Below are 14,778 nucleotides of genomic sequence, written 5' to 3' on the forward strand. Positions count from 1 at the left end.
CGATCAATTATAGGGTACTTTTGTTTACTCCAAGATAGATCTGAGATCGGGATACCACCAGATGCGGGTACGAGACTCATATATTTCTATGACTGCTTTCAGAACCAGATACGGGCATTATGAATTTCTGGTGATGTCATTCGGTTTGACGAATGCACCGGCAGTCTTTATGAATCTGATGAATCAGGTATTTCAAGAATATCTGGATAGATTTGTCTTCGTCTTCATTGATGATATTCTTGTCTATTCTCATGACAAGGATGAGCATGCACAGCATCTGAGGATTGTGTTGCATACGTTACGAGATAAGCAGTTGTATGCGAAATTGAGAAAATGTGAATTCTGGCTTGATCGGGTAGTGTTTCTCGGTCATGTGATTTCTAGTGAAGGAATATCTGTTGATCCAAGTAAGATAGAGGCAGTGCTGAACTGGTCTCGTCCGACGACGGTTGCTGAGATTCGTAGTTTCTTGGGTCTAGCGGGTTATTACTGTCGGTTCATCGAGAATTTTGCACAGTTGGCCAGGCCTTTGACTCAGCTTACTCGAAAAGATGTTTCCTTCATATGGTCCTCGGATTGTGAGGATTCATTTCACGAGCTGCGTAGACGTCTTACTACTGCACCTGTGCTAGCTCTACCTCTGGATCAGGAGGTTATGTTGTCTATACTGATGCCTCTGGTCAGGGGTTGGGATGTGTTCTGACACAGCATGGACATGTTATTGCCTATGCTTCTCGACAATTGAAGACACATGAGAATAATTATCCAGTACATGATCTCGAGTTAGCCGCCATTGTATTTGCTCTCAAGATTTGGAGACATTATCTTTATGGCAATAAATTTGAGATATTCACGGATCACAAGAGTTTGAAGTATTTATTCACTCAGGCAGAGTTGAATATGCGACAGAGACGCTGGATGGATCTTCTGAAGGATTATGATTGCGAAATCAAATATCATCCAGGTTCTGCTAATCTTACTGCTGATGTCTTGAGTCGGCAGGTGAGATTTTCTGCACTTCAGACTATTGAAGTATCTCATATGATTCAAGAGTGCTGTTCATTGAGTTTTACGCTCAAGCACAAGAAAGGAAGAAATGGGATTCGATTGTATACTATTCTATCTGAGCCAGCATTGTATTCTCGGATCAGAGATGCTCAGATATCTGATGTTAAGACTCAGCGTTTGGCACGTCTAGCCAATGGAGTTAATACATCTAGATTCCATTATCAGGCAGATGGTTTATTATGCTTATCGAATCGAGTGGTTGTACCTGATGTTGCGGAGCTCAGAAACGATATTCTTTCTCAAGCTCACAGGAGTCGATTGTCTATTCATCCTGGAAGCATGAAAATGTATAAGGACTTGCGAACTAGATTCTGGTGGAAAGGGATGAAGCGGAGTGTATATCAATTTGTTTCAAGATGTTTGGTTTGTCAACAGGTCAAGGCTGAACACCGACGACCAGGTGGATTACTGCAGAATCTTGAGATTCCCGAATGGAAGTGGGAGCACGTAACTATGGATTTTGTCACCCACTTGCCTATGACTTCGCTTCAGTGTGATGGTATCTGGGTCGTTGTTGACCGTTTGCGAAATCAGCACATTTCATTCCTTACAACCGGGAGTATTCTTATGATCACATGGCATGCTTATATGTCCAGGAGATAGTACGATTGCATGGAATTCCTGTGAGCATAGTCAGTGATAGAGACCCGCGATTTACCTCACGTTTCTGGGGTAGTTTTCAGCAGGCATTGGGTACCACTCTGAGTTTAAGTTTTGCATATCATCCGGAGACTGACGGGCAGTCAGAACGGACGATTCGTACGTTGGAGGATATGCTACATTCTTCTGTCATGGACTTTGGTTTATCTTGGCAGGATCAGTTACCTTTGATCGAATTTGCTTACAATAACAGTTATCATCTTAGTATTGATATGGCACCTTTCGAGGCATTGTATGATCGACGGTGTCGTACTCCGTTATTCTGGAATGAAGTAAGAGAACGACAAGTCGAGGGTCCTGAGTTGGTGCAGCAGATTGTAGACAAGGTAGATTTGATCAAGCGGAGAATCAAAACTGCTCAAGATAGACAAGCCAGTTATGCTAATATTCATCGCAGACCATTGCAGTTTGAGTCTGGTGAATATGTGTTCTTGCGAGTATCACCTTTCAGGAAGGTGATGAGATTCGGTGTGAAAGGCAAGTTGTCACCTCGTTTCATTGGACCTTTCCAGATACTGGAGAAGATCGGAGATGTTGCTTATCGTTTGGCGTTACCGCCATCTCTTTCCAGTATACATAATGTTTTTCATGTGTCGTTACTTCGACAGTACATAGCTGATGAATCACATGTGATTCAGTCTTCTGAAGTTCAGCTAGAGCCAGATCTGTCGTATGTTGAACGACCACTCCGTATTCTAGACAGGAAGGAGAAAGTTCTTCGAAACAAGACTATACCACTTGTAATGGTACAATGGCAGCGCCGAGAAATTGAAGAAGCAACTTGGGAAACCGAGAGCCGTATGCGAGCGGAATATCCTGAGTTGTTTGCTTTATACTTTTGATTACCATGTATCAGTGTAATTACAGTTTGTTGTAATAAGACATGGTTTTCTGTTTCATATTGTTATCTTAATTTGTCTTTAGATTTTATTTCGCGGACGAAATATCTAAAGGTGGGGAGAATGTAGTAACCCAGATTCTATTTTAAGATAATAATATGATAATCATGATTAAGGGTCCATTCTAAACTGCTGAACTGTTGAGCTGCTGAACTGCAGCTCGGGAATATGAGCAGCTAGAGAAACATGAGCAGCTAGGGAATCTACTGCTAGGGATTATACAGCTAGGGATTCTTTAGCTAGGGAATTCTCTTGCTAGGGATTCTACGGCTAGGGAATTCTGTTGCTAGCCTGTTAGGGAATTTCGTTACTAAGGAATTTTGAAAAGCTGCTAGGGATTCCCGAACTGCTATTAAGGAATCCCGACCTGCTGCGAGGGAATCCCGAACTGCTATTAGGGAAGCCCAAACCTTCCAAGACAGGCAGGCAGGTGTGTGGAAGCTTGCATGAATGAAAGTTGGCGCCTAAGCATGAGCTGTCAATAATGGTAGTGAATCGGCTCAAGCATCTAATACGTGGCGTGCTTATAGGAGCTCGGACGTCTCGACGTCATCTCAAGAATCCCGATCACCCCAAATATTTGTCTATAAATAGGAGCTGGGGATCCAGTGATTTTTCACATCACTTCCATCTCACTTCATATCTTTGCCCGGAAAAGAGTAGCTCGGGAGCTCGGGAAAGAGTAGCTCGGGAATTCGGGAAGGAATAGCTCGGGAAGGAAGTGCTTGGGGTCGGACCAAGAGGCCAGGTTGGGTCGGGTTGGGCTTGAGACCAGGTCGGGTCGGCAATTGACCTAGGACAGCTAGGGGTAGTCTTTTTCCAGCTTAGTTCAGACTTCGGTGTTAGGTACATACACATTGACTGAGATTGCTAGCGAGTATACATGTTTATATGTTGCATTTTTTTGGCATTATTATGTGGCATGATGTATGTTTTACCGCTTTCTATATTCATATATCATGTGCATATACACGTTGAGTCTATACCTTGTTATACCTGATTATAAAGCTGCTCAGCTCTATACTCGATAGTCTGTCATTGAGAGTACCGCGACGGCGGGGACATGTATGTCTGACTACTCTGGTGTACTAGATGAGTGTGGTTGCACCCAGAGGTTGATCTGTGCGGTGGCAGCACTCATGTGGCGCCGGTACTGAGCATGACTTTTCAGATGACCCTTTACCAGTCATCATGTTGCATGCATCATATACATATGTTTACTCATGTTTATGTACTGGGCGTTAGCGCTCACGTCCTAGTTGTTATCTTGGACACCCATTCCACGGGGCAGGTCGCAGGATGGACGGAGCCGGTAGCTCGAGGCAGGATTAGGGAGCCAGAGCTTTTTAGGGGATTTTATACCGCATGATTTGTTTAGCTGTATAAATGTTTTAGACAGTTTATTTTAAACATTTCAATATGGTTGTATCACTACAGATTTAAGCCTGGATATGTTTTCCTAAGCTGTTATGTAAATTATGGATTATGTTTCCGTACGTTTTTACTCTGTTAAGAATTTTGCTGTATTAAGTTTAATGCATGCTATTAGTTTCCAGTTAGTAGGTGATTCCATGCAGGGTCACTACAATTAAAGTGTTTTAAAAGCTTTAACTAAGCTATTGCATACTCCTAAATATTTATAGGAAGCAAAAGCTATACCTTCGTCCGTCGTTAGCCCTTTGATGTCGATGCCTCCAGAACTTGGGCCCAACTCCGCTACGACTATCGAATGCCTCGCCGACCTCCGAGCCAAGCCTAAGAAGACTAGAAAAACTCCAAAAGTACTAGAATGGAAAGGAAAACTTGGAATTGGCAAATGAAAGTGAAGCCTCGGCCTTCTATTTATAGACCACGATCGGAACGTCCGATCCTGCCATCGGAGCTTCCGAAGATCCTAATCTGCCACGTGTCAAACTATCACTGGTTGACTTCGAATAGGGGTGATCGGAGCTTCCGATCCTGTCACACGTCATGCCTGACGTAATTCGATCGGATCTTCCGATCGCTCATCGGAGCTTCCGATCACGCCTTCGGAGCTTCCGATCTGTCCGATACCCAATTTGTTTGATTAGCATTGATTAATCCCTTAATCACTTATTTTGGTTACGGGCTACTATATTCTCCCCCACTTAAGATGTTTCGTCCTCGAAATCAGATCTTAAGTACCGAATGTAATACAGAAATCAGAACATTCTTTATTCAAATCAAACATTTACAGAGTTTGCAACTGAATACAACTTAAGAATGAATTCAAAACAACTCAGGATGGTCTTCACGCATCCTGTCCTCAAGCTCCCAAGTAGCTTCCTCAGTACCTCGGTGCTGCCACTGAACTAAAACCAGAGGAATGACTTTGTTCCGCAAAACCTTATCCTTATGATCCAGGATACGAATAGGTTTCTCAACATAGGTCAAATCCTTGCTCATCTGAACCTTAGACCGCTGCAGAATATGAGACTCATCTGCCACATATCGTCGCAACAGAGATACGTGGAACACGTCGTGAATACTGGAAAGATGTGGTGGCAAAGCTAGTCGATAAGCCAAATCGCCAATTCACTCTAAGATCTCAAACGGACCGATAAATCTGGGAGACAACTTGCCCTTAAGGCCAAATCTGAGAATTTTGCGAAAAGGTGACACTCTCAAAAACACTTTCTCCCCGACATCGAACTGCAAAGGCCTACGCTTTGTGTTAGCATAGCTGGCCTGACGAACCTGTGCAGTATTAATCCGTTTCTTGATCTGATCAACAATGTATACCGCCTGCTGGATAAACTCCGGTCCCTCAGCCTGTCTCTCCCCCACTTCTTCCCAGAAGAGTGGAGTACGACAACGTCGCCCGTACAATGCCTCAAAAGGTGCCATCCCAATACTAGTATGATAGCTGTTGTTGTACGCGAACTCGATCAATGGCAAATGATCCTGCCAGGCTGAACCAAAATCCATAGTGCATGCTCGAAGCATATCCTCCAAAGTACGGATAGTGCGCTCTGACTGACCATCAGTCTCTGGATGATAGGCAGTACTCAAACTAAGAGTAGTACCCATCGCACGCTGAACACTCCCCCAGAATCTAGAAGTAAACCTGGGGTCCCGATCGCTGACAATGCTCACAGACACTCCATGAAGTCGAACGATCTCCTGAATGTACAACCGAGCCATACGATCCACATTGTACTCCCAGCTATAGGCAATGAAATGCGCTGACTTGGTGAGTCGGTCCACCACAACCCAGATAGCATCACAGTTCCTCGGGAATACCGGCAAATGGGTCACAAAGTCCATTGTGATAAACTCCCATTTCCATTCAGGAATAGGCAGACTGTGAAGCAATCCTCCAGGTTGTCGGTGCTCTGCCTTGACCTGTTGACACACCAAACATCTCGAAACAAACTGATAAACACTGCGTTTCATTCCCTTCCACCAGAAACGAGTACATAGATCCTTGTACATCTTGTTGCTCCCAGGATGAATACTCAACTTAGTGCGATGCGCCTGAGACAAAATCTCCTCTCGCAACTCTACATCCTACGGAATCACAAGCCTACCAGACAAACACAGAAAGTCATCTGACTGACAATAAAATCTAGATGAGCTACCCTCGTTAGCTAGACGAGCTAAACGCTGGGTCTTCGAATCAGACATCTGAGCATCTCAAACCCACGAATACAAAGCTGGCTCAGATAATATTGCAAACATCTGGATACTCTGCATACCTTTCTTATGCTTGAAAGTATATCCCGAAGTACAATAGTCACTGATCGCACTGGACATCGAACAAGTCTGAAGTGCGGATAGTCGCACCTTGCGACTCAATGCATCAGCGGTGAGATTAGCAGCTCTCGGATGGTACTTAATCTCGCAATCATAGTCCTTAAGTAAGTCCATCCAACGTCTCTGCCTCATGTTCAACTCCACCTGAGTGAACAAATACTTGAGACTCTTATGGTCGGTGAAGATCTCAAATTTCTCGCCATACAGATAATGACGCCAGATCTTCAAAGCGAACACAATGGCTGCCAATTCCAAATCATGGACTGGGTAGTTGTCCTCGTGAAGCTTCAGCTGTCTAGAAGCATATGCGATCACATGCCCATTCTGAGTCAGGATACAACCTAACCCCTAAAGAGAATCATCAGTGTACACCACATACCCTCCAGATCCTGACGGTAATGCCAACACCGGCGCAGAAGTCAACAGCCGTCGAAGCTCACAGAAGTTCTCCTCACACTCAGAGGACCACTCGAAATCCACACCCTTGCGGGTAAGCTGCGTCAAAGGTCGAGCTAGCTGAGAGAATTTCAGAATGAAGCGACGATAATATCCTGCTAGACCCAGAAAACTACGGATCTCAGCAACTGTCGTCGGACGCGACCAATTAAGCACCACCTCAATCTTGCTTGGATCAACAGAAATCCCCTCCCTGGATATGATATGGCCAAGAAAGACCACTTGATCCATCCAGAACTCACACTTGCTCAGTTTGGCGTATAACTGCTCATCTCAAAGAGTCTGCAGTACCAACCGCAAGTGAGAAACATGCTCTTCCGTATTACGCGAATACACCAAGATGTCGTCAATGAAGACCACGACAAACTTGTCCAAATACTCCCTGAAAACACGGTTCATCAGATCCATGAATATAGTCGGCGCATTAGTCAAACCAAATGGCATCACTAGAAACTCGTAATGCCCATAGCGAGTACGGAATGCAGTCTTGGCTACGTCCTGATCTCGGACTCTCAACTGATGATACCCAGATCTCAAGTCAATCTTGGAGTAAACTAAAGTTCCCTGCAGCTGATCAAACAAGTCATCAATACGAGGCAAAGGATACTTGTTCTTCACAGTGACTCGATTCAGCTACCGATAGTCAATGCACAGCCGCATAGACCCATCCTTCTTCTTTACAAAAAGAACAGGAGCTCCCCAAGGAGATACACTAGGACGAATGTACCCCTTGTCCAAAAGATCCTGTAGCTGATTCTTCAACTCACGCATCTCAAACGGAGCCAGACGATATGGTGCTCGAGAAATAGGCGAAGTACCCGGCATCAACTCTATGCCAAACTCGACTTCCCTAGCAGGAGGAAAACCCGGAATCTCATCAGAAAATACATCTGGAAATTCATCCACAACGGGAATACTCTCTATCCCAATACTCTCAATGGACAAATCAACTGCATAGATAAGGTAGCCTTCCCCGCCAGACTCTAGAGCTCGATAGGCTCTCAAAGCTGATACCAAAGGCATCGGGGGTCGCGCTTCCTCACCATAGAAAAACCAGTTATCACTCCCCTCCGGATGAAAGCGTACTAATCTCTGATAGCAGTCCACTGAAGCTCGATAGGTAGTCAACATATCTATTCCCAGAATGCAATCAAAGTCGTCCATCGCAAGAACCATGAGATTCGCTAACAGAATGTTTCCCTCGAACTCTAAAGGGCAACCCATCACTAGACGCTTAGCCAAAGAAGATTGGCCCATCGGAGTAGAAACAGACATCACTACGTCTAGTGCAATGCATGGTAACTTATGCCTCTTAACAAAACATGCAGAAATGAAGGAATGAGATGCACCAGTGTCAATAAGTACAAGAGCAGGTATACCATAAAGCAGAAATGTACCTGCGATGACTTTCTCATTCTCCTCCACTGTCTGATCATGCCTCAAGGCAAACACCTGGCCAGAAGCTCGTGGCCTCAAATGAGAACTCCCAGCAGGCTGTCCCTGCGACCTCTGCTGAACGGTGGCCTGAGAACCAAATCCTGAAACAGAACCAGAACCGCCTCCCCCAGATAGTGGACAATCCCTCCGGATATGACCCACCTCACCGCAACAAAAACAAGCTCCAGAAGCTTTACGGCACTTGTCAGATGGATGGTTCTTCCCACAGTGGTCACACTTGTCCTTCTTTCCGAAACGGACAACACCAGCAGAGCCAGAGGAAGAAGAAGTAGATCCAGCCTTCTTGAAAGATTGGGCACGGGGACCCAAAGAACTAGCAGGCCTCGACTGAGAGAAAGACCTGTTCCGCCGAATGCTGTCCTCTTCCTGGTGACAACGGCTCACCAAACCCTCGTAGGACATGTCATCTCCGACCGCCACATGCTCGTGGATCTCAGGGTTAAAGCCCTGAAGGAACAGATTATACTTCATGCGAGAGCTGTCAGCAATCTCGGGGCAATAGGATAGCAGATCAAAGAACTTCTGCTGATACTCATCAATAGACATGGCTCCCTGTCGCAGACTCAGTAGCTCGCCCGCCTTCGACTGACGGAGTGCAGGAGGAAAATACAGCTTCTGAAAAGTTGTGTGGAACTCGGCTCAGGTGGCCACTCCTCTCGCCGCAACAAAAGGTACAGAAGTAAACATCCACCACCTGCGCGCTCGTCCATCCAGAAGATAACCCAGGGTCTCCATCTTCTGCTCCTTGGTGCAGTGAAAAGTCTGAAAAGTCGTCTCCATGCGGTCTAACCAGTTCTCCGCATCCTCCGGAGACTCACCTCCAACCAAGGGCTTAGGCCCCGTCTGCAAGAATCGACGTACACTGAAACGGTCCTCATCTCGATGACGATGGTGGCGTTCCTGACGAGGCTCCCGGTCGGCATCACCCCAACGCCCACCAATATTGCCATGAGAACTATGGTCGTCACGATCTGCCATCTACAAAATTAACCTAACGGTTATCTTATGTAGAATCTAAATCCCAAGAATACTTTGCATGCTCTGATACCATAAATGTAGTGACCCTTACCCGGATCTCCTACTAAACAGAACTTAGGCATGCAATTAACTTAATCAAAACAGTAATCAGAATTAAGCTGCGAAAACCATAACATTATACAATCCCAAGGCAAGGAATCTGTAAATACCCAAAAATAATACAACCAAATCGAATAGTTGTATCAATCCAATAACAACAGAAATAAAACCTAGGCGAAGCTCCAGCTGGCCAACCACTTCCTAGCCCCTCTTGGATCCACCTGCCTCATCCAATCGCAAACCTGTCCCATAGAATAGGGTGTCCAAAAACACAGAGTACGAGACGTGAGCATAAAATGCTCAGTACGAGAGTATGAGTATACATGCATGCAAAGTGAACTCCCTAAAAACTCGAGGTCAAGGATCAGATAGCAGAGACAGACCGGGCCCTGGTATGTAGCACGTTGTGTCGTCGCTTCAGGAGGTGGCTTCCATACCAAATACCAGTGGATTTACCGGACCCAAAGCCATGGAAGTCCATCCACTAACAGGATAGGGTACAACCCTACTAATAGACATCTCGAAGGAGATAGCTCAGTATGCAAATGAATGCAGCATAAATCAATGACATATAAACCATGCAGTCACATAATACATGCATATTCAGTCAGGATATCTCGAACAGTACTTTTGTACCTCAAATCAGTGCAAGCTCTACCAACTCTAGGTCCACGCCTATAGTCTGCTCTACACTGCCAAGGGATTGAAATCCTATGAAATCCCACCAAATACCAATCCCGTTTTGAAATCCCAAATTGTCAAACACTGAAACGATATTTTCAATTCCAAATCCCACCAAATCTCGTCCAATTCCCGTGGTCCAAACACAGTGTAAGAGTTTGCATTTATGGATAAACTAATTTTGAACTAGTTTTTGACGTTGAATAAAGTCCAAACATAGATGGAGCTAAATTTTATTATTCGTACGTGATATGATATTATGTAGGGGTGGCAAATTTTTAAAAAATCCCGACCCGTCCCGATTCCCAACCCGTTCCAGTCCCGAATTTTTCCCGTCCCGAACTTTTCACGACCCGAGTGTTCGGGATTTTTTTCGACCCGATCAATGTCGGGATCGGGATCGGGATAGGCAACCCTTCCCGACGGGATTCCCGATCCGACCCGAATATAAAAATAATATTTTTTTAATTAAAAAAATTATTTTTTTTAATTTTATGTTTTAATATTAATGTTTTATAATTATATACCATATAATTTTTTTTATATTTATATTTTTTAATATTAACATTGAGTTATAATTTTTTATTTTGTTTTTTTATTATTATGAATAATTATATGTTTTTTTATTAATCAAGTAGTTGTTTTAGTTTATTTGTAATGTACTAAAAAAATGTTTTAGTTTTTTAATGGTTATATATAAATAAATTTTAATTTATTTTTAATGTATTAAGAATTGTTTGATTTTTTCAAAAAAAATTTCAAAAAAATATTTTCATAGAATTTTTTTTAAAAAAAAATATTATTCGGGATTACCCTCTCCCGAACGATGGGATCCCGAATGTTCGGGATCCCGAACATTCGGGTCCCGACACATCTCGGGTGCGGGATCGAGAAAAAAAATATCTCAATTCCTATCGGAACGGAAATCGGGTAAGGGGGTTACGGGACGGGTCCCAACCCGATTCCACCCCTAAATTATTATGATTGATAATTGAACTCGACGAATGCTAGACTCATCCCCAATCACGCGTGGCAAACTCCTATTGGTTTCGAGGGAAAAAATTTCTTTTACTTAGAAATTATATTTCTAACCGGTTTATCCGGCTGTTGTCTTTGTTTGTATGTGTACTTGGCAACAGGAGGATCAGGAGCTGGACCAAGTAGTTTGGGTTAGCTCGGGGTGAGACGATAGACGTGAGACACCGTGCTGTAGGGTCGAGTCGAATGATCTATTTTGAGTTTTGTTGAGTTGTTTGAACTCCTTCTTAGAACTCGACATGTTGTAATTTGGAAGAACTTAGACTATTGCTTGATCTACTCTCTTTTGGTATTCTGAATATCTTATGATTATCGAATTATTAGTTGGATCATGTCGGAACCTTTCCGGGTGTTATTGTACGCTTTTGAAGTCTTTTCGGAGGCATTTTCAGCAGGCTGTGCGCGCCCGCTCGTCCGGGAGGCGCGCCCGCGCGCCCTGCACCTCCCCGGGCAGGACGCCATGCGCGCCCGCGCGTCCGATTTTTAACAAAAAAAAAAATTTGATTCGATTTTATATTGGCTCTCGTGTTCGATTTTGTTTAATTATTCGATATTAGAGAATTAAAAACGGGGTCTCACAAAATAAAACTAATGTAAATTTGTTAAAACTTGCTGAAAACAAAATTTAAACAAAAAAATACATCTTGTATTTTATTATTAGGGTGTTCAAAATAAAATGAATTCTGCTTTTTTTTTTTTGTTTATAACAGTTGTATTGCCCACTGAATCATCTCCATACTAATTCATCATAAGAACTTGACTTTTACATCATCAAACTAATTATTTTTAAAATAAAAAAATAATAATTATGAACATCAAGACTATGTTGTTTGAAATTATTTCATTAACTCATGACTTGTCTATTGCGGAGCTATATTTTAGGAACAACATTGAGAGAAATAATATAGAAAAACAAACTGGATACACCAAAATGGCAAAACAAGTGAGACAAAGCCCAACCCTAAACACTATTTAAGACCAAATTTAACATGTAACTATGTCATGATAAAATAAGTGTCTTTGCGTAAAGATCGATATCCATGGTATACGAGAATAATGCTAACTTCTTATAATTTTCTTCAAATATATTTCAGAAATAAACCAAGTACATTTAAAAATCAACCGATACATTATAAATATAAGAACCTTAAAGTTTTGTCAGAAAGAACAAGAAGCATGGTTAGGATCAAAACTTGACATCATAAATAAGCATAAGGTAGCGTCTTTTAGCAAATCCAAAAGAAGAGTTGGTAGAGGAGGAACCAAATCCATAATTCTAGCATTTTAAGTTCTCAGATATTTAAAGAATATGTTCGATACCAGTAAAAATTGTGCCAATGACCTAATTAAAAGTAAAAATTTTTTAATTTTTTTCAACAAGTAGAAAATCACTTGATTTTCGGAACAAATTTATGGAGAAAGCTTATAAAATTAGAATGGAAAATCATCGGGTAAAATTATTGTATGAATTTTTGCTGATTATGATTTTCCCAACATTTATGACAATCAATTTTCTATGTTGTACCATTATTTTGACCAAAATTTCACACATCTGTATGTAATTATACACAACTCTACATAAATTGGAAACCCTCCCCTATTGTAATATTTTGGCTCTGTTTCAAATGTTATATTTATCTCGTACTCTTTTAAGATCTGATGACATATTATCTATGAGAGGAAAAATAAAGAAAAATGAAATGCATGTTAACGTAACGTATATCATAGCATATAACAATAAAAAAAATGATAAGTTCAGAGGTGATATATGTTTTTAATCCATTATAAACTTAAATAGTGAAACTAAAATTGTATAGAAATGTTAAAATAACTTTAATCAATTATCTTTAATCAAATTTATTTATTTTTTTCATGAAATGATTTTGAGAAGTTACAATACAAAATGATCATATATAAGTAAATAAATATGAGCAAAGATCACTTGTTTTTTTACAACATTACAATTGATGACAATAAGCAGGATAATGATGAAATGAAATTTGGGAAACCTGATTGGATGGAACCTCTTTTTGTTATTTTCTTGCTTGTCTTAGATGCATGCTCAGACTGTTTTTTGACTTTTGGGGAACTTGTTGCGAATGACTCTGATATTAATATAGAGGACAACATCAAGTAATAAGTGTGAGGCAAAAAAGTTTTTTTTTTTTTGAAGTGAGGTTCGCAATAGCTGGTGAAGAGAATTGTACCTTGCGAGGTAGAATTTGGTGGCATATTATATAGCCTATAACTACTATTTTCGAATAACAGTCTGTTGGTAAAAAAAAATTGGATTATTGTATTGTATCATCGGTGACTATCATAAATAAGAGAAAATTGTTAACTTTGAACCCATTAAGAACTTCGTTACACGATTGAGGTCAGAAATACAGAATGTTGCAGTGAGAAATGATTATAGGAATATGATATGATCCAAATACTAAATGAGTTGGTAAAATGTTGAATCATACCTTCTATATATGTGAGAATACTGTATTTTTTCGGCTCATGCTGAATTTTGATTTTAATTTTAGTTTGATGAAGATATTGAGTTTATGAAGCTAGAGAACCTGAGGTGAAAATGGAGAAGAGAATTAATCTTTAAATAATTAATGATAATTAAGGATCCAAATTTTCCAATCATATGAAAATGCTATTTTTCAGCCTTAAGAAAAATTCTTGTATCTGATATCAACGATTTATTAAGATATATCATCTTAACTATTTCGTAAAAAAAACAGGGGTTAACTCACTATAGTCTAGCATATGCAGCACGTTGATCGTCTGGAAACAATAGCTGACACACATAAACAGAACATAACATAACAGACAGAGCAAATAAAATAAACAAAGCGCATTAAATCAGTTTTGCATAAACATTTGTCACTATTCTATTTCAGCGAATAATGCTAGAGTAAGGAATATACGCAAACGAGTTCTTAGCTTAGGTTGACATTCAGACACCAATTCACCTACTTCAAATGCATTTTTTGGGGGCCTAAATAATTTATATCATTGTTAAGACTTGATAAGTAATCAAAATAACTTCCTATTGTCCATCACTCAATCATACTTTATAAAAAGCTCTCGATAGTTACTCTCAAAATTTAACTAAAGTTTATAAAGATGTATTTATGCAAAATTTTACATTTAATCTTAAACAATTAAAAATAATTAATGTTCATAAAAATCAAATTTAAATTAGCTTTATGAAATTTCCTACTACAGAATTTGAGTATTGGCCATTTGAATGTGTACATAGACATTCAGACACCAATTCACCTACTCCAAAAGCATTTTTTTCGGGGTCCTTGGAACTAAAACATATGAATTTATGTCACTGTTAAAACTTGATACTTAATCAAAACAATTTTCTATTGGCCATCACTCAATCATAATTTATAAAAAGCTTTCGAAAGTTACCCTCAAAATTTAACTAAAATTTTTAAAGACATATTTATGCTAAATTTTACATTTAATCTTAAACAATGAAAACTAATTAATGTTTAGAGAATTCTAATTTAAATTAACTGTAAGAAATTTCGTACTGCAACTTTACTAATTAGGCATTTAGAAAAATGACGGTATTTAAATTAAATACAAAATTAATGTATTTGCAGAATTTTTGAAAAGAAGTTGCATTTCATGTGGTAAGACTATGAAATAT

Source organism: Henckelia pumila, chromosome 2, assembly GCF_033568475.1.
Source record: "Henckelia pumila isolate YLH828 chromosome 2, ASM3356847v2, whole genome shotgun sequence".
NCBI classification, from domain to species: domain Eukaryota; kingdom Viridiplantae; phylum Streptophyta; class Magnoliopsida; order Lamiales; family Gesneriaceae; genus Henckelia; species Henckelia pumila.